Source organism: Lontra canadensis, unplaced genomic scaffold (genome assembly GCF_010015895.1).
Source record: "Lontra canadensis isolate GAN:19392208 unplaced genomic scaffold, GSC_riverotter_1.0 scaffold167, whole genome shotgun sequence".
Taxonomy (NCBI): domain Eukaryota; kingdom Metazoa; phylum Chordata; class Mammalia; order Carnivora; family Mustelidae; genus Lontra; species Lontra canadensis.
Window position 1 is genome coordinate 1655546 of NW_022631161.1, and position 27311 is coordinate 1682856.

A 27311-nucleotide genomic window follows, 5' to 3' on the forward strand; every position below is an offset into this window, starting at 1 on the left:
GAAATAAGTTTATTTTCTACTTTTTTCCTGTGTTTCATCTGGCGAAGCAAGAATATACAACCTTTTGCTTATTAGTTTAGATTGTCAGAAATAATGCAATCAGCAACAAGGCGTCTTTCACAGAGACTCCTGGATAATTTTCAAAATGGTGAAAAAGAAACCAAAAAAGAAAAAAATAACAAGAATATACAAACTCCCAGTTTCCAGTGCAGCTCTAGCATATAAATTAGAACTTCACAACTAGCAATATTGTGTTCAGCTTTAAAAATTCCCAAAAGTTTCTTTCATCTACTTTCATGTAGTATTTGTTCTTTCTCTTGTCTGGTTTCATAAAATTAGGTAGTTCTTAATCTGGGAAATGTTAGGTTTTAGAACTCAACCGTCTTCCTGAATTCATATACCTGATTTCGTTCTATAATTGTATTTGTTTCCATTGCTGCTTCCACAACTTGGCACACCCTTTGTATCTTCAAAGAATATATATTTATTGTCTCATAGCTCTATAGATCAGAAGTCTGGTGGGTTTAGCTATCATCTCTGATCTAGGTCTTAAAAGGCCAAAATCAAGGCACTCATCAGCCCAGGCTCTCTTCTGGAGGTTTCCAGAGTTGTTCAGGTTGTGGCAGAATACTGTTGCATGCACTTGGATGACCTTGATCCTGATTTCCTCATGGCTGTCAGCTGGGAGCTTCCCTCAGCTCCAAAAGGCCCTCTCACTCTCTCTTCACTGCCCATGGGCCTGTGTGCCGATGATGGCCTCCCACTGGTTCCCACCCTTGGAGTCTTTCTGACATCCCTTTTGGCCACCTACCATTGGTTCCCAGCCAGGGAAATTTCTGTGTTCTTGATGGCTCATGCAATTAGCTTAGGCCCACCTGGATAATCCAAAATAATGTATGTATTTTGAAGGCAGCAATCTTAATCACATTTGCAAAGTCTTTTTTTTCCAGGTAATGTAATGTATTCATGCTTTTTCAGAATAAGGGTACAGGCAACTTTGAAGCTCATTAAACTGTGTACTACAAGAGTTCACTGTTTTTTGTGTTTTTTTTTTTTTCACAGTTTAACATCCCTGAGATAAGATGAATTTTTAAATCAATAGTAATGTATAATCTGGGGCTCCTGGGTGGCTCTGTCACTTGAGTCTGACTTTTGGTTTTGGCTCAGGTCAAGATCTCAAGGTCCTGAGATTGAGCCCCTCATTAGGCTCCATGCTCAGTAGGGAGTCTGCCTGAAGATTCCATCACCTGCAAGCATGTCTTCTCTCTCTCTCTCTCTAAAATAAATAAATAAATCTTTGAAAAAAGTATTATGTCATAATCTACTGGGCAGGAATCTATTCTGCCTTATATAATATACCTACTGTGTACATTACTGGTTGTTCTGTATCATATGATGATACCTGTTACCATGATGCATTGGAGTCAATGTAATGTAATTTGTTTTATGCTAACCTTAAATAGGATGTAAGCATACAAAGAGCTATCAGAATTCATGAATAAAACACAAACATCCCAGTTAAACATTGGACAGGTGAATAGACAACTCACAAAAGCAATCTTAATGGAAAATACATGTATAAAACCTTCAACTCTACTCGAGATCAAAGAAATTTACCTTAAAAGAAGCTTCCATTTTTTTACCTATCCAACTAAAATGTTGAGTGCATGATTCCTTTTGTTCATGAGAGTAGAAGGAAATGAAGTAGGTGGTAGAAACAATTTTGGAGGCCAATTTTGCAGTGTATTTCATAAGATTTAAGTCTTTAAATACAGCTAGTCTAGGAATTTTTGTGATAGAAATATTCAGAGACCTGCACAAAGATTTATATACATATTCTGTGTATGTATGAATAATGAAATGAAAATTTCCTGTTGTCAAATGAAACAAACAAACAAACAAACAAACAACAACTAGTGGTTCCATAAGCATGACACTTGCTGATAGAGAACGTTTATTGGGGCAGTAGAAATAATGCTATATCAGGATCTCTTCAGAGAGGAAATACCAACTGGGCAGAGTAGCTTATACAATAGAAGGTATAGTCATTTTGAGGGAGAAGAAAAGCAAGCATTGATTATCTATAGTTTTTTCCTAGTTGAAATGAAAGAAGTATCTCTTTTTCTGTCAGTGGCTAATAACTCCACTCCCACTTGGAAACATACCAACTTCCATACCCCCTGTATTGGCACCCGCTCTCCATTATTTCCTCTGATGTTTGCTTTATTTACATTCCCAACTTCTACTGCCATCAGTATTTAATAGTGCTGAAGTCACTGCAGGAAAATACACTCACAAGCACATTCACAAACACACATGTGCGCGTGCACGCACACACACACACACACACATACACCTGTGTGCATGTATAAACAAACAAATTAATAAGCCCATGCCACCTAAGTACTGCATCCTTTCTCCTTTTATTGATCATGATTTAGAATTCATTTTTCACCTTCAGGGTTTTCATCCTGTTTCTTCTTCAACTCATAGCAGTTAATCCAAAATACTATGCATTTATTCAGCCAATAGATCCTAACATCTCCTTCTGAGGTCGAGTTCCATCTTTGTGAGATATAGCAATGACTTGTCAGTAGGGCAGTATATATGCAGTGATGTTTGGAGATAAATACTCAAAATAAATACTCAACATAAATACTCAAAAAGATCAGATACTGACAAGTACAGTGTAGGGGATTCAAGTAGGTTTCTGCAACAGAAAGTGACCAAAAGTCTCCTGATTTCATTGTTCAAGGAAGGTTAAATTAAGCTAAAATCCTCATTATTAGAAGGTGTGGCAATGAAAGCAGAAAGAGAAACCCAGGTAGACATTATCTCAGATTTTAAGAAGTTGGTAAGCTGGCTGGAGGAGATATTACAGAACTACGCAATAGCTCAGGCAAGGACCCTAAGAAAGAAACCATTTTGAGGTGATTGAGATAGGTGAAGAAGGACAATCGGAGTGAAGTATATTATCCTGGAGAGAGAGCAGTAGAAGAGACTGTTAGTGGTCAAGCTGAGTGGGAGTTCACATGGCAGGATTTAATGGTGGGAGTCATATTTTCCATAGGGAAACATATACTATAATGATCTAATTTCTTTTTTCTTTTTTAAAGATTGGTGTGTTTTTGGTGTGGAAATGGATTGTGGAGGCAGGAATGGAGTCCAGAGACCTGCTAAGAAGCTCTGGTAGGATGTAGTAGTCATTGTAGTAGCCTCCATGGAGATGTAGAGAATTGTAGGGACACAGGACGTGTTTACAAGAGCTGATTTGGGGTGCCTGGGTGGCTCAGTGGGTTAAAGCCTCTGCCTTCTGCTCGGGTCTTGATCCCAGGGTCATGATCCCGGGGTCCTGAGATTAAGCCCCACATTGGGCTCTCTGCTCGGCAGGGAGGCTGCTTCCTCCTCTCTCTCTCTGCGTGCCTCTCCACCTACTTGAGATCTCTGTCTGTAAAATAAATAAATAAGATCTAAAAAAAAAAAAAAAAGAGCTGACTTTTGTACTGAAGAGGAGGGGATGAAAATGATAGGGGTAAGGGAAGGAAATCATGCTGGAATGGTTGGGAAGGTAACAGTCATCTTTCCTGAGATGACTTTGGACTCTAACTTAACCATGTTTTTGAAATGGTCCTGGTAAAAGCCCTTTTAAATTTTAAATCCAGTTAAGAATTCTGAGTCCTTTCCTCCCTGGACCCCTGTGTAGCTTTTAGCACATAAAATCACTCTTTCCTTTGGTTTTATGGCTCTACCATTTATCTCACTTTCCTTTATGGGTCTTTTGCTGCAGCTCATCCCCTAAATGTTGAGATTCTTTCCCCTAGAGTTTCTTCATTATTCGATCCACAGTGCCTTCTGAATATCAATGCTAATCACTTCTCATCTGTGTTCTCAGCCCAGGTATAATTCTCCCGACAGCTCTGTATGCCACACTACCTACTAAACACCAGTGATTTTAAGTGCTAGGAGTATTTCAGTAACCCAAATTCTCTTGTCTATGTTCACATTATGCTCTTTCTCTTATTTTAAGAGAAATAATCATCCCCCAAGAGATTGTGGTACATTGAATTATTGGGCTCAGTTGCTCACTGCCTTGTGTTATTATAACATGTAGACACACTGTGGCTTCATGGTGGGTACAATTCTGCTCCTTACCTTATGATTTGCTTTGGCAGTGGTGGTGTATATGACAAAATTTAAGGCTTAAGGGCCATTGGATGGACTTTCATATGACTTTCTGCCTTTCCTGATAAGAAGCTGATGCTTCAGGTAGCTGTTAGCCTAAGAAGGATGAGAGACATGTGGAGCAGACTTGGATCCAATGTATGGTTTAGAGTCAAGGCCAGTTGGGCTTGGCTGCTGTAGCATGAATGAGAAATGATTGTGTCTTGTTGTGCAGCAGTGAGATTTAGTGGGTGATTTTTAGCCAAAGCCAAGTCCTACAGAACTCATATGGGACACATGGCAGCCATGCCTCACCCTCCTTTCTCTGTTGACGGTCACATGGAATAATATTTAAATCTTGCTGTTTCTTTTTCTCAGTAGCTCTTAGAACACTCATTTTCTCACTATGACCTCAAATCCCCTACCATCTTTTGATTGAGCTACTCTGTATTTTATTGCTGATTTCCTTTGCTTTACTATTGTCCTCTCCCAACTCATTTTCCTCAGGCTTGCTAGAACAATCGATCTTTCTTTTTTTCTTTCTTTTTTAAAGATTTTATTTATTTATTCGACACAGAGAGATCACAAGTAGGCAGAGAAGCAGGCAGAGAGAGAGGAAGAAGCAGACTCCCCGCCAAGCAGAGAGCCCGATGCGGGCCTTGAGATCAGGACCCTGAGCTGAAGGCAGAGGCTTAACCCACCCAGCCACCCAGGCGCTCTTAGAATGATCTTTCTTAAAAGGAAAACGGATTAAGTCATTCTAGCATTTGTAGTTCTTCAGGGAGCACCCATAACCAAAACTTAAGCATAGAATCTCAGTTGTCAGGCTCACACTGATCCCCATAATGTGGCCTTCCTCTAACTCTGCACCCTTATTTCTTACACTGTCTCTCATCATTACCTTGAACTTCTGCACCACCACGCTCGTTTTCATTTTAAATGAACCGTATTCTATACGGTTCCTGTGTCTTTACACATGTTCATCCCACTCCCACCCCATGCTTATTTAATCTGTACCTTTCCTTCATTGTCAAATACTACTTTATCCACACAGTTCCTCCCTGTGCCTCGCCTTGTCCATCTTTATTCACACCTCCTGTGTTGTACGTGCCTCCACAGTAACCAGTGGTTGCTTTTGTTAATTGCCTACAAGAAAAACTGGTTAATTCCTATTTGCTCTTAAAATTTACTTCAGGTGAATTTTCTGTATTTTATTAATTTGTTTACTTGCTTGCTTTCTAACCAGCAAATAATTTTCTTAGGCCATAATGGATTCTTTTGTCTCTGTATTTCAAGATGATACTGAAAACTTCTTAAATATAAGGGTGGAAAAAGGAAAGGGGGGAAGAGGGGCAAGGGAGGAGGAGCAAAAGAGAGAAGGGAAAGAGGAAAGGAAAGAAGAGGGAGGGAGAGAGGACAGAAGGAAGGAAGAAAAGGAAGGAAGAAGGAGGAGGAGACAATGAAAGAAATTTTTAGGCGGGAAAACAGGCACAGAACATTTTCGTGTCACTCAGAAAATAACTGATGAGAATAAAGGTCATCTTCTCCTTAAATAATACTTTTGCCTGCTCTGCTATGTTGATTTCTCAATGAACTTTTCTAAAAGAGCATTATTTCCAGTGATTGCAGAATTTCAACATATATATATGAATATGTATGTAATTATATATTCATATATATTAAATATGTATGTAATTATATATATCTAATAAAATAATATCTAATGAATGATTATGTGTATTAGGCATCTGTTTTAAGAAAAATCATTTAATAGGGCCAGATCTTCTTCTATAAAAGAACTAGAAATTATTCTGAATGTCTGCATTTATTTTATTCTCTGTGGGAGACAATTCAGTAATTTTGAGAAGCATCAGTGAAAACAAGTAATGATTACACAAGGGCAAGTAAGTACTTAGGAGAATCCTCTTGTAATACAAAGACCCACATCCTCATCACCATTTCATACTGAATAAAATTTAAGAATCAAACCTAGGTAACTTCCAGAGTCCATCTCTCCCCTTGTTTTTTAAGTCCTCTCTCCTCACATGAACTTTTGAAGACACACCCAGTTTGTTTTTATTAAGACTGTGTCTTTTTAGAGCACTTTTATGTTTATAGCAAAATTAGGGGGAAGTTACGGAGATTTCCCAGGTGTCCCCTTGCCCCCACACATGCACAGCCTCCCCCTTAGCAACATCTACCCCCAGAACCCTCCATTTGTTGCCATTGGTGGACCTGCATCCATATATTACAATTAATCTGAGTCCACAGTTCATGTTACCCATTCCACTGGGTTTTAATTGAGGCAAACTCTTTTCATTCTCTGCATTCCTGATTCTCTAGCATTTGTAGTGTGCCTTCCCTACCTCATATTGATTAACTGTACCCTTCAAGCTTATTGAGGCTTATGCTTAAGTTTGTTGTCTATGTGTGTGTGTGTGTGTGTGTGTGTGTGTGTGTGTGTCCAATCTGTGTCCCCTCGTGTTTAAACCTTCCTTGGAAGGAGAAATGATGTGTTCCTCTTTCTGACTCTACATCCGACGTTCCTACATCAGGCCTCATGCCCACAGGTTACTTCAATTAGGCATGAACTGCTAAAGATCCCATTTTCAAGAAGAACGAACTGAAGGCTTGAAGGGTAAAATCTTCACAGTGTGTAAGTGAGGAGCCAGACCTCGCATTTTGGTCTCCTGTCTCACAGTTCAATTCTATGCCTCTCCAGGAGGTCTGCTCTATTAATTAGCTTGAGAAGTAGCTGCTGTTCCCTCTGAAATCGCCAGAACTACAAAACTGTGTGAGTGTGAGGCTTTAAGTATGTAAAGTAAGCATTTTCCTTGAAGTTACTTCAAGGCAATGTCTTTACTATACCTCATGGGAAGAGGGCTAAGAAATGATAAAAAGCAATGTCTCTTGATGATCAAATGGCATTTCAGAAATAATATACCCATTCAATTTCTCCTGTCAGGGCAGCTTTTTTTTTTTTTAATAGTATATTTAGGATTCTTTTTCTGACTCAGAGGTGAGCATTATGGTGCTAATGATGACGATAATGGCACGACCACGTTACATGCTTTAGAGCTCTTTGCATTTACTGGTACATTCTGTTCATTTTCACACTGATCTTTACCGCACTCTGAAAGACAGAACTTACACTAATATGTCAAATTGCGACTTTGGTTTCTCTTTTCTGTAACTGGTATGCCTTCTGCAAAATCTAATAGTGGGCAGCTCTTACAAATTCCAGCAGGTGCTGGGTTACAAGGAAGAGTTAAGACATTCTTCCGATTTTAAGGAGTCGGTGAAGAAGAGATGGTATGGGATAAGACGCCTGATTGTTATAAGACGTTACTTCAGGCTGAAGAGATCAGGGCAAATCCATAGAAAAGGCAGCCTTGGAAGTGCACTCCAAAAATCTAAATGTGGCACTGACGCGTCATGAGGATAAGAGAGGCTGAGGACACAGAATTCCCTTGTTGTTCCCACATCCTCTATTTCTGCTATTACCCAGGGTAGTTTAAGAAATACAATTTCCATCCAGTTATTATCAAAGGTCTCACATTTTCATTTTGTCTTAAGGAAAAGCTGCTGTTTTTTTTTCCCCTGGAAAGATGATTTCACAATATTGGTTTTAGCGTTTCTTTGTATCAGAGGACTGACCCTCAGAAGTAACAGTCTGGAATCAGATACTTTATAAAACTTGTAAGTCAGCATAAATTAGGGGTCATACAATCCTTTGTTCATTGATTTAATGAAATACAGTGGTGGGGGTGTGGAATGTCCATAAATGAATATTTCTACACTCTCCTGACCTGTTTTATTTTGTCCATTTATTGCTGAACTTGAGGGCACCAGACTCCCATGAGAACCCCTTGTCATATTTACCTGTCTCTAAAGTGACTGCAGTGACTGTTGTTTTTTTAAAATACTCAGGGATTTTTGTCAGCATCAGTGAGACTTTTAACTCGGGACCTGAAGGTAGAGGGGGTTATTCACTTTCTTTGGACTCACTTGACTATGGCTTCAGTGAGTGTGTGTGGTGGTGAGTGGTGGGAGTGCCTATCTCTGTGGTTTGGTTGATTGAGTTGTTTCTCCCCAGGGTCTTTCCATATTGGTGTTCTAAAGCCCAAAATGGAAATATATTCACTATTGAAGACTATGCAGGTTTGTGACTGAGGCAACAATTTTTATTCTTTATTCTTCAATTACTTTTTGATACTCTCCTAATCCCACTTGGTATTACTGGCAAATCAGGGAGAAATCTGGTTCTTCTATGGAAATGACTTATGCTTCCTACCAAATACACTGAAAAGAGGGAAATAGTTTGTTTGTTATTCTTCACAGGGGTATAATAGCATGATAAAAACTTTGGCACTTCAGCTGCAAAATTTCATTTAGAAAATGTGATTCCCTAACCAGGCTAATCCAATCTTGACATTATCTGAAGAATGAGTGTTTTAGACTGGGCTGTTTAGGAAAAATGTTTCCGCTGGGTCTATTTATTGTACTTCATTGACTTTCTGTCTTGCCAAGTCACTTGGAATTTAACTATCCAGAAGATGATTCTCTTCACTAAAGAAAAAAAAATTATATATATAGATATATGTGTGTGTGTGTGTGTGTGTGTATTCATATATGTATATATATAAATTGATTTGCTTATAATTAGCAAAAGTGAGCCAAAGATTTAAATGGGCACTGAAGCTACTCTATTAACAATTTCATGATCTAGCAAATGTAGAAAGAAAACAGAATTTAAAGTATTATTTTAAATGTGGAGTTCCAGGATTCTTTACAACAGTTAGTTAAAGTATGTCCTGAAGTTCCATTTTGAAAAACGAATCCAATAACATGAATCAGCTATGATTTGGCTCCATGATCTGGAATAATGATCTCAGCTAGGAAATCACTATTTCTCTATAGCCAGTCCAAAAGGTGATTTCTCAGTATGTTATTGTAATGGAAATTTACAGACTACTTAGGATGAAAACTAACTTCATAGTCAAATAAACTATATCCCAGTGTGGGCTCTCCTACTTAGTATCTCAGCAATCATAGGGTATTTCAACCATATGAGTCTCAGTTTCTTCCATCATTAAAAAAAAGGGGTGGGTGGCACCTGGGTGGCTCAGTAGGTTAAGTGTCTGCCTTTGGCTTAAGTCATGATCCCAGGGTCCTGGGATGGAGCCCCTTATCAGGCTCCCTGCTCAGAGGGAAGTCTGTTTCTCCCTCTCCCACCCCCTCTGCTTGTAGTCCCTCTCTTGCTGTCTCTTTCTATGTGTCAAACAAATAAATAAATTTAAAAATTTAACCAAAAAAATGTTTCTAACTTACGAAGGTTTCTTCTATCACTTCAAGATTGGAGCTTTGTGGCATTTATTTTCTGGTTTCCTAACTGTAATTTAGAAGTGTAATTTTCTGTATTCTCCAGGGTAAATTCACATTGAGAGTATTGTATCTGTGTTCCAGGAGGAAAATAAAAGAAGCACTTACATTTGTATGAACTATTTGCAAGTATGTCCTCTTAGGAGTCCATTGTCTGTGCCTTTCCAAATGCCAGTCATAAGAGCTCCCATCACCCAAGTATTGCTCACTGCTCAGAGTCCTTTCCGTGAGACCAGGCTGCAGCCAGAGCCCAGCTAAGAACAACTACCCCCGCCCCCCACTCTTAGCTTCTTTACTTGCCCCATCCTGCCTCCCTCAGTCTCTTGTACTGAGTATACTCCCTCAACCCATTTGCTCAAAGCATGGTCTTAGCCTCTGCTTCTCAGGGATCCAACCCAATACAGGCATCTTAAAACTGGTGAAAAAAAGTGATGTTACAGCACTTCCATGCTTCAATAGAAACTGTAGCCAGATCAGATTTTGAATAGTTCTTTAAGTTGGTGGATATATAATCTTGGGTGGGTTTTTTAATTTTTAAGTCTCATTTTATTTGCCCTCAAGGAGATAAAAGGTTTTCATCTGGGCTGTTGTGAGGCTTGACTGAGATGTGTGTGTAGAAACACACAAAAACACACATACAAACATCCAGCACTGATTTTGACAACAGAAGACTCAGCACAGGTCAGTTCTTTATTTTTATGCCAAATACTTTCTCTTCCCTGTGCCTTGATCTTTGCTGGGTTCTCATCTGCCTTCACATTTATCCTTTTTTTTTTTTTGTTTAACCTTCTATTTCTTTATGGTATTTTTCTGGATACCTTTCCTGCCTATGAGGCCAGGAAGTCTACCATGGGAGCTGACTTTAGGAGCATCTCTTATTTAGGATTTGTCTATAATAATGGAGAAAGCATTATGGAGTGTTAGCATTGAAGGCATTGGAAAAGTAAACACTGGCTCATGTAAATCCAATGATTATAAAGCCATAAAGCCCTGAAAATGGGATTAAGAAACACCTTGGGTCCCAGCGGGCAATCCCTGAAGCAAAGACTGGAGAAGAAGCTTCCGCTCACTGTTGAGCTTTACATGCTCTGGGCGGCATCGTACAGACCTGGGTTCTTTCCAAAGGTTCATGAACATCAGGAAAACTAAATGTGCTGATGGTCAGAGGAAGAGAAAGTAATTGCCTGGGTGCAGGCTTTATCAGCAGTTGGGGTAGGGGGGGAGCAAAAAATGACCTGGCTCAGTAAGAAGTTAGTATAGAACAAAAGAATGCCAAGGATTAATGCCAGTAGCAAGCAGAGGCACAAGACTTCAAGCGGATACCCAGGGCAGCACAATGGTAGGGAAAGACTATTGAAAATGAGGGAAAAAGGTAGAACTCTCAGTGGCCACTGTCAGAGGATGTCATTCCCAAGGAAAAGAGCGTGCTGGCATCAGCCAGGAGCTGTATTTGAGCTCCTCACCAATAAATTTTCTAAAGGACCACCAAAGAATGCAAGGTTAATTGGAAATGTCAGCAGTTTTTAGATTACTTACTTTTATTTTGTTTTATAGCAGTTCTGAGAGCCACAGCAACCTCCTCTAGTGGCCACGGTTTGAATTTTTAATGTTTGTCTCTAAAATACCCTGATAGATAGCATTAGGGAGACTCAGAAGCAGCCTGGCTGCCTCTGAGCTCACCTGCTTTGCCCTGCACCCAGCTCTGCTTTTTTGAGGACTGTTGCTCTCAGCTGTGTGCGAGAGACACGGAAGGCACATTTATGAAATATAATACAGTTTCTTATTATTTCCTAGTAGCCCGGGTACTGCAATACGAGATTTATGTTTATTATCTTATCAGACGCCCAACAAAAAACCTACACGTTAGTTTAGGTTTTCCTCCAAAACGACAGGTGAAGAAACTGTGATTCAAAGTTTTGAGGCATCTCCCCAATATTGTTGTGAAATTAATACCTGACTGGGTTTCTGATTAATTCTAAGTCCTGGGCAGTGGTGTACCAGGTTGGTAATTTGAAGATGGATCCTTTTTTAGCATCCTCAAGTACTCTCCCTGTCCCAAGTCAGATCAACTGAAGTCTTCTCCGTCATCTTTACCTGAAATAGAAATAAAGGCCATGTTACAGATTTTGTCATTTTTATGGATCTGTAACATCTAAATTAAAATGTGAGCTTGTTCTGAAAATGTGTCTTCTGGACAGGTCTGCCAGCCTCCCCACTGTCACCTGGGTCTTCACCTCTAAGCTTTACGTATTCACAAATGCGGAGGCTGCCATTCACCATGCTTTGTAGACAAACACATTTGAAGTAAACAAAGAGAATCTTATCTATATCAAAAAAGCCTGTAAATTTGTAATCACTGCCCTTCACTGACTCACTTTTATTTGGGAATGATCTTTCTTTCTTTCTGTTAGTCACTATACAGTACATCATTAGTTTTTGTCATAGTGTTCCATGATTCATTGTTTATGTACAATACTCAGTGCTCCATGCAATACATGCCCTCCTTAATACCCACCACCAAGCTCACCCACCCCCAACCCCTTTCCCTCTAAAACCCTCAGTGTGTTTCCCGGAGTCCACAGTCTCTCATGGTTCATCTCCCCCTCTGATTCCCCACCCCCTTCATTTTTCCCTTCCTTCTCCTCATGTCCTCCACGCTATTCCTTATGTTCCACAAATAAGTGAAACCATGTGATAATTGACTTTCTCTGCTTGACTTATTTCACTCAGCATAATCTCCTTCATGACATTTCTTTCTTAAGATTTATGTCTGCTCTGGATTTGACATAGTCACAGTGTCTTCTGGGCTGACCTCTGGATTTTTCTTATTTTATACAAAAATGTCAATTCCAGTGTTCTTAGGTGTCATATATTTAAGTTCTTGGTATTTAAAAAAGGACTAGTGAATTTCCAAACTAGGTCAGTTTTAGAACTAGTTTGAAATAATTGGTAAAAAATAGGAAGTTACAAACCAAATCAGAAACAAGGTTTTAATTTCCCTACTCTGACCTTAAGGGGTAGGTCTGTAGCTTACTCATATTATTTTATTTTTTAAAAATATTTTATTTATTTATTTGACAGAGATCACAAGTAGGCAGAGAGGCAGGCAGGGTGGGGGGAGCAGGTTCCCCGCTGAGCAGAGAGACCGATGCAGGGCTCGATCCCAGGACCCTGAGATCATAACCTGAGCCGAAGACAGAGGCTTAACCCACTGAGCCAGCCAGACACCCCTAGCTTACTCATATTTTAAAATCAGGAGTCTGCAATATCAGCTGCCTCACAGTGCCAGCAGGTGTCGATGAATGAATGGAGCTGTGTGTAGGAACACCACTGTAGAGTCCTGAGCTTGTCTTAGGGAGATAGAAATTATTACTCAAGGGTGCCTGGGTGGGTCAGTGAGTTAAAGCCTCTGCCTTCAGCTAGGGTCATGATCAGAAAAATCAGGAATAGCATTACCAGATTTAACTTATCAAGAGAAACCAGAAATTCAGATTTTCGTATGTATTTCTTTGAGTTACAAATATTTTCAAGTAGTTTAACAAAGTATAAAGTATAGCATGGGCCAAACAAAAACTTCTCTGAGCCAAAGTTGGCCTAAATTGGACCAGTTCTTTTTTTTTATATGATTTTTTTTACCACAATTTTATTTTTTTATTTTTTATTTATTTATTTATTTATTTATTTTTTAAAGATTTTATTTATTTGACACAGAGAGAGATCACAAGCAGGCAGAGAGGCAGGCAGAGAGATGTGGGGCTGGATCCCAGGACCCTGAGATTGTGACCTGAGTCAAAGGCATAGGCTTTAACCCACTGAACCACCCAGGCGCCCCCCACAATTTTATTTTTTAAACACCTTAATTTTATTTTTTCAGTGAAGACCAGTTCTTATTTTTATTTATTTAAAGATTTATTTATTGTATTTATTTCTTTTCTTTTTTTAAAATTTTATTTATTTATTTGTCAGAGACAGAGAACAAGCGGGCAAAGTGGTAGGCAGAGGCAAAGAGAGAAGCGGGCTCCCCACTGAGCAAGAAACCTATGGGTGACTCGATCACAGGATTCTGGGATCATGACCTGAGCCAAAGGCAGTGACTTAACTGACTGAGCCACCCAGGCATCCCAAGATTTATTTATTTTAGAGAGAAAAGGGAAAAGGGCAGAGGGAGAGGAAGAGGGAGAATCTTAAGCAGGCTCCACGTCCAGCATGGAGCCTGTTGCGGGGCTCAATCTCACAACCTTGAGATCACGACCACAGTTTAATATTTAACTGACTGAGTCACCCAGGCACCCCTGGACCAGTTTTTAATTTGTTCTGTTAAAGCAGCATATCTGTGAGTGGGCTCTATGATTCTTAGTGCTAATTACCTGCAGTCTCAGCTCAGTCTAATGTGTGACTACGATTTATGTAGAATAAGGCCTTGAAATATTTCCCTAACAAAGGTCACTAACTAAGCATCTCCTGCAATGTTAAGAAGCAAAAAGAAATCTAATTAATAACCTGATTGATTCTGGGGAGTGGATAAATAATATGCACTACAAAGTCATTTAATTTATGTGATAAAATGCACCTTGGTTCTCTGTAATCCCCTATTAAAGACAGGGAAGAAAACCGTTGGAAAATAATCAGGATGAAAAAGAGACAGAGGGGCCTAGCTAGATGCTGAACCAGCTAGAGCATCCTGTGAGGGAGGGAGGGAGCCAGGAGTTCTTCGCTAGGGGAAGACCAAAGACTAGACTGTAGGAAAAGCAAATAGAAGCCATGTTTCGAAGACCTGTATTACAGGTATTTCATCAAGCTTGTAAGGCATGAGTCTGGAATAGCTAGCAGCTTGGTTCTTGAAAAATCTCTGAACCATGTGCAGCTGCTCGAGCCAGTGGGTCAGGACCCCATCATTAGACAGGTGGAAGGGAAAAACCCAGTCACGATATTTTCTCTAGTGACAAATGAAATGTGGTGGTCTGGGGAGAGTGAAGCGTACCAGATGAGTAATGTAAGTCAAAAGAAAACATGGCGCAGGATACCAGTATTCCACCCAGACCTCAGAGGTGGGGTGTACCAGTGTGTGAAAAAGGGGTCCCAAAGTTATGTAGAAGGGGAAGTAGACTATGGTGAACACACAGATAAAAATAATGTGAGGTGGCAAGCAACAACAGTCTTAGATGATAACATTGTATTTCTGAGTGACCAGACCAAAGAGAAGGCATGGAGTGGACGACTCTCCTTTGGCTATTGTTTGGAACAGTCTCATTTCCAAATCATGTAGAGTCTTTATAGTTCCTAAGGACAAGAATTAAAATACTCTTTTATATAAAATGAGAAAAAAAAAAGAGAGAGAGAGGGAGAAAGAGGGGACAAAGGATGGTCTTGGAGAAAATGGTGAGAGTAAGAAAGAACGCAAGGAAAGAGAAAGGGTTGATGATCCCAGAGTGAGGGTCAGATGTCCTGGCTAAGAGTATTAGAGGAAAACTACTTTTGCTACTTGGTATATCAGAGCTGATTTTTGTGGTCCTGGCAGTGGTTAAGAGTATGAGTTCTGTGATTCAACTGCTGACTCCAGCACTACACCCCATGAACATGGGCAAGTTACCTAAACTCTCTAAACCTCAGTGCCATTCAGGGTGTACAGTTCAATTATAATTTCATCTATGTTATGGTGTTTTTTAGGAGGCAAACCCAGTAATGAGTTGTAAAGTACCTAGAACAATGTCTTAGATGTATAAACGATCAACGAATACTACCATTATTACAATGTTTGTAAAGTAAGCTAGAGTTAACAGTGAAGACTTTACCTTGGTGAATTTCTTCACTGTGCTTCAGTTTTGTTTCAGTTTTGTCTCAGATTTTCTTTTCTTAAAAACAGCTCCCCGCCCTCAAGGCTCCCTGAAGACCTCTGAAGTGAAGAAAGGAATGTATGTGGGGGGTGTGTGTATGTGTCTGTGTTTAAGGTTTTCTTTCCTTTCTTTTTCTTTTTTTTTAAAGATTTTATTTATTTGACACAGAGAGAGAGATCACAAGCAGACAGAGATGCAGGCAGAGAGAGGGGGAAGCAGGCTCCCCTCTGAGCGAGATCCTGATGCGGGGCTTGATCCCAGGACCCTGAGATGATGATCTGAGCTGAAGGCAGAGGCTTAACCCACTGAGCCACCCAGGCACCCCTGTTTAAGGTTTTCTTAATGAGATCCATCTGCAGTCAAAATGTTGGTAGTTGGTGTCACTGTGTCACTCTGTTTTGGGCATGCCCCTTTCCACAGAATTAATCTGTGTATTTAATTTCATAACACTGGAACCAGGGAACTGTAAGATCAGGTCATTGTCTGGTAATGTTTACTTTGTCTACCAGCTTCTAGATTGTGTAGTTCTACACAGGCATTCAATTTAGAATGATTAGTTCCATGGTTAATTACAGGTCTACCTTGGCTAGACCATTTTCTTTCTGATGTTACTGATCCTGGCAAAGCTCAGATCACTGCTGGACGGCAGTGATGGAGCCTCTAAGTGGAATTCTAACAGTAATAAAGGAGTTGTCATGAATTGTTAAAGAGGATTTTCTTCAGTGCATTTGTCCGCTTGGTAGATTCATTAAACTCTTGAATTACTTAATTTCCTTTTAAAGAATCTGCGTAAGCTCTCCAGAAAAAAACACTGTACTTACCTAATACCTGAAAAAGTAATTTAACTCCCCAGTGATACTATATCTACCTTTGGAAACACTTTTATTAGTGTTCCAATTTTTATAGTTAGAAAAGATTTTGAAAATTTTATTTCTAGTGTGGTTTTAGGTTAACAACAAAACTGAGAGGAAGGTTCCAGAGATTTTCCTTATGCCCTCTTGCCCATGCAATGGCATGATTTCCTTCATTATCAACATCCTCCACCATAATGATACATTTGTAAGAATTTCTGGACCTACGCTGACATACTGTAACCACCAAAGTCCATAATTTACAGTCCAGTTCATTCTTGATGTTGGTATATTCTGTGGTTTTGGACGAATGGATATAGACACATATCCATTATTATGTGATCAGAGTATTTTCAGTGCCTTAAAAATCCTTTGTGCTTCATTTATTCATCCCTCCCCTCAGCCAGCTGGTAACCACTGATCTTTTTTACCTTCTCTTGTTGCCTTTTCCGGAATGTCATAGAGTTTAAATCATAAGTTTGTAGCCTTTTCAGATTGACTTCTTTCACTTAGTAATACGCATTTAACTTTCTTCCTTGTGTTTTTATGGCTTGGATAGCTCATTTTGTTTGAGTGCTGAATAATAAATAGTCCACCGTCTGGATGCACCCCAGTTTATTTGTCCATTCATCTGCTCAAGATGTCTTGGTTGCTTTTGAGTTTTGCCGTTACGAACAAAGCCGATAAAAACAAGTGCGTGCAGGTTTTTGTATGGACATAAGTTTACGACTCTTTTGGGGGCAAATACCAGGGGGTGCAATTGTTGGATGGTATGGTCAGAATATGTTCAGTTTTATAAGGAACCGAAAAACTGTCTTTCAGAATTCTTTCATTTTTTAATGGTTTAAAATAGCTTTTTATTTTTCTAAAAAAAATTGTGAGGTTGCTTTGCAACTGAGAAGGAAGTGATGCATTCCGTCTTCTCTTCTTGTCATTTGTTTTCTTACTGTTCTCCTAAAAGGATGCATTTCCACCATCCCTGCAAACCAACGGCTGAGCCTGTGGTTTGTGTTGCATGAATAAAGCATGATCTCTTTGATCTTCGTCTGCTATGTCATGATCTGCTTTCTTGCTTTTCCTTTTCATTCTTGCCTACTGATTTTAGTAGATTCTCAACTCTGTGGTCCAGTTTCTAAAATTGTCATCTGAAGTTAGAAATAAATGTCATAACAGTCTATCCAAAGTATTAAGAAAAACAGAAATTCAGTGACATGAAAGCTTGAAGAAAAAGAAAATTGACAGAGACTGACAATGATAGGATTGGTTCTTGTCAGGGCTGTAGCTACTTCCTATTACCATTTTTACCTCTTTCTATTTCTGGAAGTGGAGAGTAATCTTGGAGGTAATCATGATTTCCTGCCCTTAGTACTTATATTTTGTGAATTTCTCAAGTCACTTTTATACCTAATCTAAAAACAAGGCTTAATTAATCAGTAATCTGATTTTAAAAGACAATTAGTGCTTCCATATGTCAAGTTGCTAACTTCCAGATATATATTTTGTTCCTTCTTTCTCTGAATTTTTACACTCACACACTGCCATATGTATAGATAATGTATATGGTAAACACACATACACACACTTGAGCCTCATTATTTGTAGATTTTGCATGTGTGTGAATTCACCTACCACTAAAATGTATTTGTAACCCCCCACATCAACATTGTGGTGCTTTTATCTTGTACCTGTGCAGAGAGGGGAATATCAGTGTCACCTTCCCCCAGCTGGTGTCATACAAGACATCACTTTGCCTTTGACTATTCCTTTGGCTCTCATACTGTAAAGAAGTGTCCCCTTCGCAGTCCATTTAGTGGCAACATGTTTTACACTTTTGGGCTTTTTGTTGACAGTTGCACTGTTTAACGTGGCCTCTGTATATAGGGCTGAAATGCTGCCTAGCATTTCTTAATGCACCGGGGCTCCGATGTGCCTCATAAAGGAAATGGGTAGGATAAGCTCCATTCTGGCATGAGTTAGAGTATTGTTGATCATCAGTTCAATGGTAAGGGATTGACTATATATTAAATAAGATGTTTTTAAAAAGAAAGACACATAAAATAAAGTTATGTATGGATTAGCTGAGGAAAATATGGGCAGAGGCTTGCCAGAGCCTGACGCTGTATTTCTCCCGGGAGGGTAATTCATTATTCACTAACTCATTGTCTGTGGTGACTTTATAGACCATGACAACCACAAACGGTGAGAATTGACTATATATAACTTATTGAGGTTTTAAATGTATATGTCTGTATTATCTACTCCCTATATACCTGTTGGGATATATAAACACACTCATACTCAATACACGTGTGTTTACTTTTCGCATGTTCCCTAGATACGCTACCAAAGTTTAAGGATGACTGATCTATTAAGATACGGAGTTTAGGGGCACCTGGGTGGCTCAGTGGGTTAAAGCCTCTGCCTTTGACTTGGGTCATGATCCCAGGGTCGTGGGATCGAGCCCCGTGTTGGGCTCTCTGCTCAGCAGGGAGCCTGCTTCCTCCTCTCTCTCTCTGCCTGTCTCTCTGCCTACTTGTGATCTCTGTCTGTCAAATAAATAAAACAAAAAAATCTTAAAAAAAAAAAAGATATGGAGTTTAAGGAAATAAGACTAAACAGTTTAGATTCACTTGGCTGAGAAATGTGGCCTCGCATTATTTCTCCTTGTCAAATAGCGATTCTGGCCAGAGAATCAATTTATTATTTTAGTAATAAAGCTTTTCCTGGGAGTTCGCCTCCCGAGCCCTGTCTCTCCTTATCCCCCCTTATTGCTGTCATTTTCTTTGCCGAGTCCCTTCCCATTGGTTTGCCTCTGCTGGATTTCATTTGCTAACAGTAGCTACTTATATTATGTCTTAAGCTGGGAAGTGATGGTATCAGCAGGGGCAATGAAGAGTAACCATGCCACCTCTGGGATTTACTGGCCTTTCAGAAAGGGGGAGCCATGCCGTGTGCTGTGCCCAGGGACTGTTCACCTTCCTTCATGCAGAACTGACAGTGCTTCAGTCTCCTTGTACCTCCTCCCAGAACGTCTTTGCTTTTTCACGTTCAAGAAGTTGCCTTTTCCTTCTTTTCTGGGCAATGTTTTCTAGCTCCCGGTTAGAATAGAACACATAGGTACATATTCCCTCAACTCTTTTTTCAGCTGTTACTGCCACCTATGTTTTGGGTGTCGTGTGAGACGAGGGAACATACAACATTTCTGTTTTCCAGGGGCTTTTAGTTTAGAGTGAGAGAAAGAGTAGTTAAGCCAGGAAGTAGTTAGATGATTTGAAGTAGTGATGAGTTACTAGGGAAAGAAAGCGAGGGAATGGAATGGAAAGTAGCTAGGACTAGAGTGGAAAGAGGGTTGCTTTCTTAACACGCTGACCAGGAAGGAGAGAGGAATTTCCTGAAAGCAAGTTGGATCTTGGATCCAGATGTGAAGTAGTATTGAAAAGGCTTGTCAGCTCACACAACATTTATATTCATGGTGCTTTTTACAATTATCCTGATTATTCTAATTTTACTTGGAAACTATTGACAACAGAAACAAATCTACCCAAAGACTTTCATCATCTGCTAGAGGTAATAATTAATATATTTTAAACTTTGTCATACACAATAGGAGACAGGTGCCACAGAAAATTTTGTTTGAGGAAAGAGATACTGTTTCCTACTACTGGTAATGATTTATGCATGCACATGTTCATTGTCAGAGAGGTTTCTGGAAAAGGTGGCTTTAATTAAACAGACTTGAGGGAATGATTGGGAAGTGGCTGTCTGGATGGAAGAATTAGCGGAGTCTGGACATGGAACTCACACTCAGTTTATAGAAAGCCATTAGCATTAAGCTAGTTTTTATTCCTATTTCTGTGGAAGTTTTTAAGAGAGGAAATAAAACAATCACAGTTGTGCATTAAGGCATTTCTACTTTGATACAGGAAGGAGAGTTGGAGGAGGTGAGAAACTGGAGGAGGATCTCCAAGTGGCTGTTTCAAGAGTTCTGAGAGGATGGAACATCACAGGAGAAATGAGACTGCAAAGAAGGGAATAGAAGTAGTGATATTTGGGAGTAGAAGTAAAAGGCTTAGGATTGACTTTAAGTATAATAAAGCTAAGTGATTCTTGCCTGTACGATGTGTGAAATATTAAAGTATTAAATATTAATATTAATTTATTTATATCATTAATATAAATTAATTTAATATTATTATAAATTAATTTATTTATATTAAAATAAATATTAAAATATTAAACAGGAAAATGATGGGAAAGGTGAATCATGCTTTGGTTTTTGAGACTCTGGGACTAATAAGATGGTAGTGCTGTTACCTGGGTGAATTCAGAGGCTTCCCTTTGCATGTATTTTCAGGAGAAGACTGTAGAGAATTTCTATCATTTCCCTCTAAAAGTTAGCTAAAATTCACCAAGAATGCAAGGCTGATTCAATCTTCAAGAATTAAATAATTATAAAAAATCAATAAAAAAAACCTCATATGATCATATCAGTGGCTACAGAAACAAAAATTGACAAAACCTAACATAGATTCTTGTAAAACACTCCAGCAGACTATGGATAGAGATGAAAAGCATTTCCTCTACAAAAACAGAACAGAGGAAACACCTGCAGTTAACATTATACTCAATGGTAAGAAACTAGGTGCTTTTTTCCCCTAACATTGAGAACAAGACAAGGATGTCTTCTTTCACAAGTCCTATTCAACATCATACCGGGTGTTTTTAAGTAAAGGTGTAAGATAAGACAAAAGAAAACTGTCAACAAATTATATAATTGTCTATATAGAAAATAAAATAATTTGTAAAAATACTCTTGGAACTAATAATTGGTTATAGCATGGCTGCAAGATACAAGGTTTACAGACAAAAGTCAATTGCTTTCCTGTGTACTGGCAATGAACAATTAGAATTTCAAATTAAAGACCTAAAGTGTTTATACTAACACCCCAAAATTATATGCTTAGATACTAATCTAACAAATGTTGTACAATATCTGTTTGTGAAAAACTGTGACGTTCTGATAAAGGTCCAAATAAATGGAAAACTATTCTGTTTGTGATTAGAAATTCTCAATATGGGCGCCTGGGTGGCTCAGTGGTTAAAGCCTCTGCCTTCGGCTCAGGTCATGATCCCAGGGTCCTGGGATCGAGCCTCACATCAGGCTCTCTGCTCAGCAGGGAGCCTACCTCCTCCTCCTCTCTCTCTCTGCCTGCCTCTCTGCCTACTTGTGATCTGTCTGTCAAATAAATAAATAAAAAATCTTAAAAAAAAAGAAATACTCAATATTGTAAGATGTCCATTTCTTCCTAACTTTAGGCACCAATTCAAATGTCATCCCAATTAAAATCATAGCAAGTTGTTTTGTGTATGTTGCTCACCTGGTTCTAAAGATTATATGAAAAGGCAAAAGTAAAAGGACTAACATTATCTGGCATTAAGACTTGCTATAAAACTGCTGTAGTGAGGACAGCATGGCAATGGGGACAGAATGGACACACAGATCAGCAGAAAAGAAAAGCGAGCCTAGAGAGACACCTTCCACATGCAGTCAGCTGCTCTGTGACAAAGGAGCAGCAGTAGTTCACTGGAGAAAGGATCATCTTTTAAAGAAAGGATGGTGGATCAGCTATATGTCCACAGGCACAACAACAGCAAAAACCGAAAGAATATAAACACAGATCTCACATCTTTGACAAAATGTAACTCAAACTGTATTATAAACCTCAATGTAAATGCCAGACAATAGAATTACTAAAAGATAACATAGGATTCAAGGTCTGGGTGACCCTGAATTTGGTGATAAGTTTCTACATATGACACTGGAAGTATGAGCTATGAAAAAAAAAAAACAGTTGATAAGTTGGACCTCATTAAAATTAAAACCTTTGCTCTGTGAAAGATATTTTTGGGAAAAGAAAAAGATATCCACATACTGGGAGAAAACATTAAAAAAAAACCTGATGATCGACTTTGGGTTGGAACTATATAGAGAGCACTTATGCCTAAAAGCTTAATAATAAGGGGAAAATTTTAGATAAAGGGTAAAAGCTCTGAACGGACATCTTACTAAAGATGTACAGATGGCAGATAAACATGTGAAAAAACTTCTGTCAAGGAATTGCAAAAATGAAACAAAATACCAGGACACATCTATTAGCATTGCTAAATCTAAAAAATTAACAGTACCAATTGCTGATGAGAATGTAGAGCAACAAGAACTCCCATTCACTGTTGGTGGGAATTTAAAATCGTACAGCTACTTTGGAAGGCAGTTGAGAAGTTTCTTACAAAATTAACCATAATTTTGTCATAGGACCCAACACTCCCACATACTTACTCAAATGGGTTAAAAAGTTACATCCATACAAGGATCTATGCAAATGTTGATTGCAGCTTTATTTGGAATTCCTGCCAAGTGGAAGAAACCAACATATCCTTCTTTAGGTGAGTGGATAAAAAAAATTCTGGTTCATCCCAATCATGAATAAAAAGAAATAAGAAGAAATGAGGTAGGGGGCCAGGGTGGTTCTTCTGAGTGGCAAAGTCATGATCTCAGGGTTGTGAGATTGAGGATTGAGTCTCATGTCCATCTCTGAGCTCAGTGTGGAGTCTGCTTGGGATTCTCTCTCTCCCTCTCGCCCCACTCACACGGGCTCTCTCTCTTTCTCTCTCTCAATAAATAAATAAAATCTTAAAAAAAAAAAAAAAAAGAAATGAGTTCTCAGACCATGTAAAGGCATGGAGGAACTTTAAACACATATCGCTAGGTAAAAGGTGTCCGTCTGATAAAGTTACGTATTGTATGATTCCAAGTATATGACTTTCTGGTAAAGACAAAATTGTAGAGAGTTAAAAAAAAAAAATCTCTGGTGACCAGGGGTTCAAGCAAGTGGGGTGGGTGACAGGTGGACACATGGGATTTTAGGACAGTGGAACTGTTGTGTATTATACTCTTCTGGTGGATTCATGACATTTTACCTCTTCTTTAGTGCTGTGTAACACAAAGAATCATACTGTAATCTGTAGCCTTTAGTTAAAAATAATGTGTCAGTATTAATAATGTATCAGTATTGGTTCATCAGTTATAACAAATGTGCTGTACTGAGACAAGGTAGGAATATACAGGAACTATGAGAAGTCGGGGAATATGGAGATTCTGTACTCACTGCTCAATTTTCTGTAAACCTGAAACTTCACTAAACAATACTCTGTTTAGGGCACCTGGGTGACTCAGTGGGTTAAAGCCTCTGCCTTTGACTTGGATCATGATCCCAGGTCGAGCCCCGCATTGGGCTCTCTGCTCAGGGTGTAGCCTGCTTACCCCTCTCTCTCTGCCTGCCTCTCTGCCTACTTGTGACCTCTGTCAAATAAATAAATAAAATCTTAAAAAAATAATCTTGTGATGTTTTTAAAAAGCTGATATTAGGTACCTAATAATTTCATTCCATCTTTGACCATTTGGTGTAAATAATGAAATCTAATGATGAAACTGACCATCAACAAGTGCTGTATAGAAATACCGAGATGCCTTGTGAATTTGTGTGAAGTAATTAGTTGGGGTAAGTATTGACTGCAGTGGTCCATTGAGTGACCAGAAGGTATTAGAAGTTGTGCAAAAGCAAGGGCGCCCGGCTGGCTCAGTCAGTAAAGAAAGCATAGATTCTTGATCTCAGGGTCATGAATTCAAGTGTGATGTTGGGTGTAAAGATTACTTTAAAAAAATAAAATAAATAAAATTTAAAAAGTAAAATAAATAACTAGAATAAAATAAAATAATGCATCAGGAGATACTAGTGGTTGCAGAGGGAAAACAGCAAATGTCAAGACGATAGTAATTGTGTCATGGGACACTCTACAGGCAGCCACTCATGACAGGTAGAAAGCTTAATGTTCATGAAAGTTAACATTTTAGCATAGGATGGAGGTAGAAAGTTGAACGTTTGATGTTGACTTATAATTGCCATCCATCAGGGATCAAAATATATTTAGTATCTTTAGGTAAAATTACTCAAAACACTTTTTCCTCCTTCAGTTATAATGCTGATTACTGTCATATTTTTATTTGGATTACAGCCTTCTAAAAACAGAGTGTGGTTTTATCATTTAAGATAAAGCTATGTATATATTTTGTGATTACTAATTAAATACATAGCATTAATTAATGAATCATTGAGGTATAATCGATATGATTTGAACCCAAACTTTTGAACACAAATGTCCTGTCACTTGGATGCCCCATGCTGTCTTTCACTTTTTAATGACATAGTATCTGAATTATTTCTCTAAGATTTTCTCTAGAATATCTGTTACTTGAAAAAAAAATTATTGAGCAGGAATATGGAGAGGATATCCTCATACACATTTAAGTTTGCTCAATTGGCCTTTTTTAAAAATGCAACTTAAGTTCTACAGATCCATGGGATATTAATTGAATATCTAATGAATATTGATAGTGATCCCCCCAAAAAATTAGTTCAGGTGATTTACAGTGAGGCAGAGCCTCAGAGGTCAAGAGGACTCAGGTAATGAGCAGGGGTCTTGGGAAGGCCAGTTGCAGGATGAGAGAAATCTAAGTAGTGAAAGAATAAAGCTTTTGTGGGTATCTGATTGCTAATTAACCTACTGACAGTTAAACTAAGAGGAAACAAAATTTAGAAAAGAGGTTTTCCTGCATTCAAGGGACTTTTGAGAGTTTTGGGTAGACTTTTTAAGACTATAATTGTTTGTTTGTTTTGTTTTGTGTGTTTTTTTTAACCTGTGAGATTTCACTGTTCAGCTTAACATCTAAAATGCCTACTTTCAGTATATTAAAATTTAGTATTCAAACTCTGAACATCTAAACTTTTTTAGGATTGTTCCAAATTAATTTCAGCATGACCGTTGTTTCACAGTATATGAACTGCCTTCTTCTTCTTTTTTTTTTTTTTAGATTTTATTTATTTATTTGACAGAGAGAGACACAGCGAGAGCAGGAACACAAGCAGGGGGAATGGGAGAGGGAGAAGCAGGCTTCCCGCTGAGCAGGGAGTCCTGTACAGGGGTCCATCCCAGGACCCTGGGATCATGACCTGAGTGGAAGCCAGACGCTTGACGACTGAGCCACCCAGGCACTCCAAACTGCTTTTTTGCTTAGAAAATAATTTCAGAATGCACACCTCACCATCTCTACCTTTGTTGCAATTAGGACATTGAAAAAATTGCTTGGATTTAATTCCTCAGGTACTTCATATTTAATTCTAAGACCTAATAAAAGTGTATCATTTAAAAATAACCATACTTAGCGTCTATTACGTCTATTTCTTTTGTGTAAGTTATAAATATACATTAAGAAATTCGCTTATATTTTTCCACCTTCACTAAGCTCTTGACTGTGTTAGAGTAGTAATATGCCTTCTTGGTTCTCTCTCTATCCTCACTGTTGTCACAATCCTGCTACCCATGTCCTTGTGTCAGCGACTCAGTCTGTATTATGCAGGTCCAAAAGGAAAAAGAAACTTCAAATAAACTGCACAGACCCAAGTGCTGACACAGTTTTCACCCACTGTCCTCGACCCAGACTCTGGAAGTGCTGGTTGCGGAAAGCAAGAATACACTAGAATTTCCAGTTTTCCTCCTGAACATCACACACATAATATTACAAACCAAAGAAAGATAAATTCCCAGCTTGCCATTATTTCCCATTGGCATTGCTCTGGGAGATTTGAAAGCGATTCCCTGTTAACCTAACAAAATCTTCTCATAAAAGTATAAAGTCTCATAAAATAAGACATTTCAAAAAATGATTACTTGATTTGAACATTATATTTTTCTGATAGATTGTTGGGTTTCCTTGCATTGGTAACTGGTAGCTTTTGAAGGGCAAGGATCTGAAATGCAATTCTAATTTGAATAAGTCTCCGAGAGAGGTTCTGTCATATTCTCCCCCAAATCTATTACTGAATATATTATTAAAATTCTTGTACCTCCGTATTCTCTCCCGGACCCCCACAGAGTAGAAGGTTTATTAAAGAGCTTTTAAAAAGTGAGCCTATTTCAAGGCCTTGATTATATCATGGAAGAGAGAGAAAACAGAATGCGTTAACCAGTTTTCCAAAAAATGTTCAAGGTGAGTAGCTAGGCAAGTGTGGAGTTGATTGTCATGAGACATCAAGGGGATTCGCAGCTGGTTTGGGGTGTTCCTGAGGCATTTCTCAGAATGATTTTAATGAATTTAGAGACTTCTGAGGGAGTCGTTTCTTCAAGACATTTTTTGTTCCTAGAGTGAGCTGTAGCCAGCAGTGTGTCATGGAGCTGTGGAGCCGTTCTCATTAAGCTTGCATCAGAATCACTTTGAAGGCTTATGAAAACAGATCACTGGGTCTTAATCTTAGGGTTTGTTGTGAACTGGGTGTAGGGTTGGGGCCTAAGAGTTTGCATTTCTAACAAGTCCCCATGGGATGCTAATGTTGCTGGTGGAAGGATCAAATTCAACCGTTAGAAGTGACCAGATAATCTGGATTGCAGCAGACCTGCATCTTCTAAATACTTTTTTAGCAATATCTTTCTGAGAATTTCTTGAATTTTCAATCAGCTGTTTGGCTTCTGTCTATATCCTCTTGGAGCAAAAAAATCCAAAAAACGTGGCTGCTAAAGTTCAATCCCTTTCGTCATGTCCTGGATTGTTAAGTATTTGAAATTATTCAGAAATACTCAATGATTCAGTCCAGTGTTTTTGGCACCAACAGAAATGGAATGCTATTAAAAATTACAGTTTTTAAAAAGTCAGAAATGTAATATTTTTCAAATTAAGGTTTAGGTAATTACCACTTCCACACCTGAAATTAGTATTTCATGCTTTTGGATGAAATATATTCCAATTGAAAAGCTCAGCCCTCTCTCTCTCTGCACCTGTTAATACACACTGATTCTTTCAAGACATAGAATTGGACTAGCTTGAGTTAACATGTCTGAAAAATAATGACAATTGACCTACTCCAAAAAACATTAAATAGACCAAATACCCTGATGTTTCCCCTGATACTCATTCAAAACCCTTATCCATTTCTACTTCATTCAAAAAAAAAAAAAAGCCAGTGATGCTTGG

The 27311-nt window shown here is 38.6% G+C and overlaps 1 pseudogene; it reads left to right on the top strand.

Moving 5' to 3' along the window:
- Positions 1-14266: 14266 nt before the first annotated feature.
- On the top strand, positions 14267-14814 carry LOC116859892 (annotated as a pseudogene).
- Positions 14815-27311: the final 12497 nt, after the last annotated feature.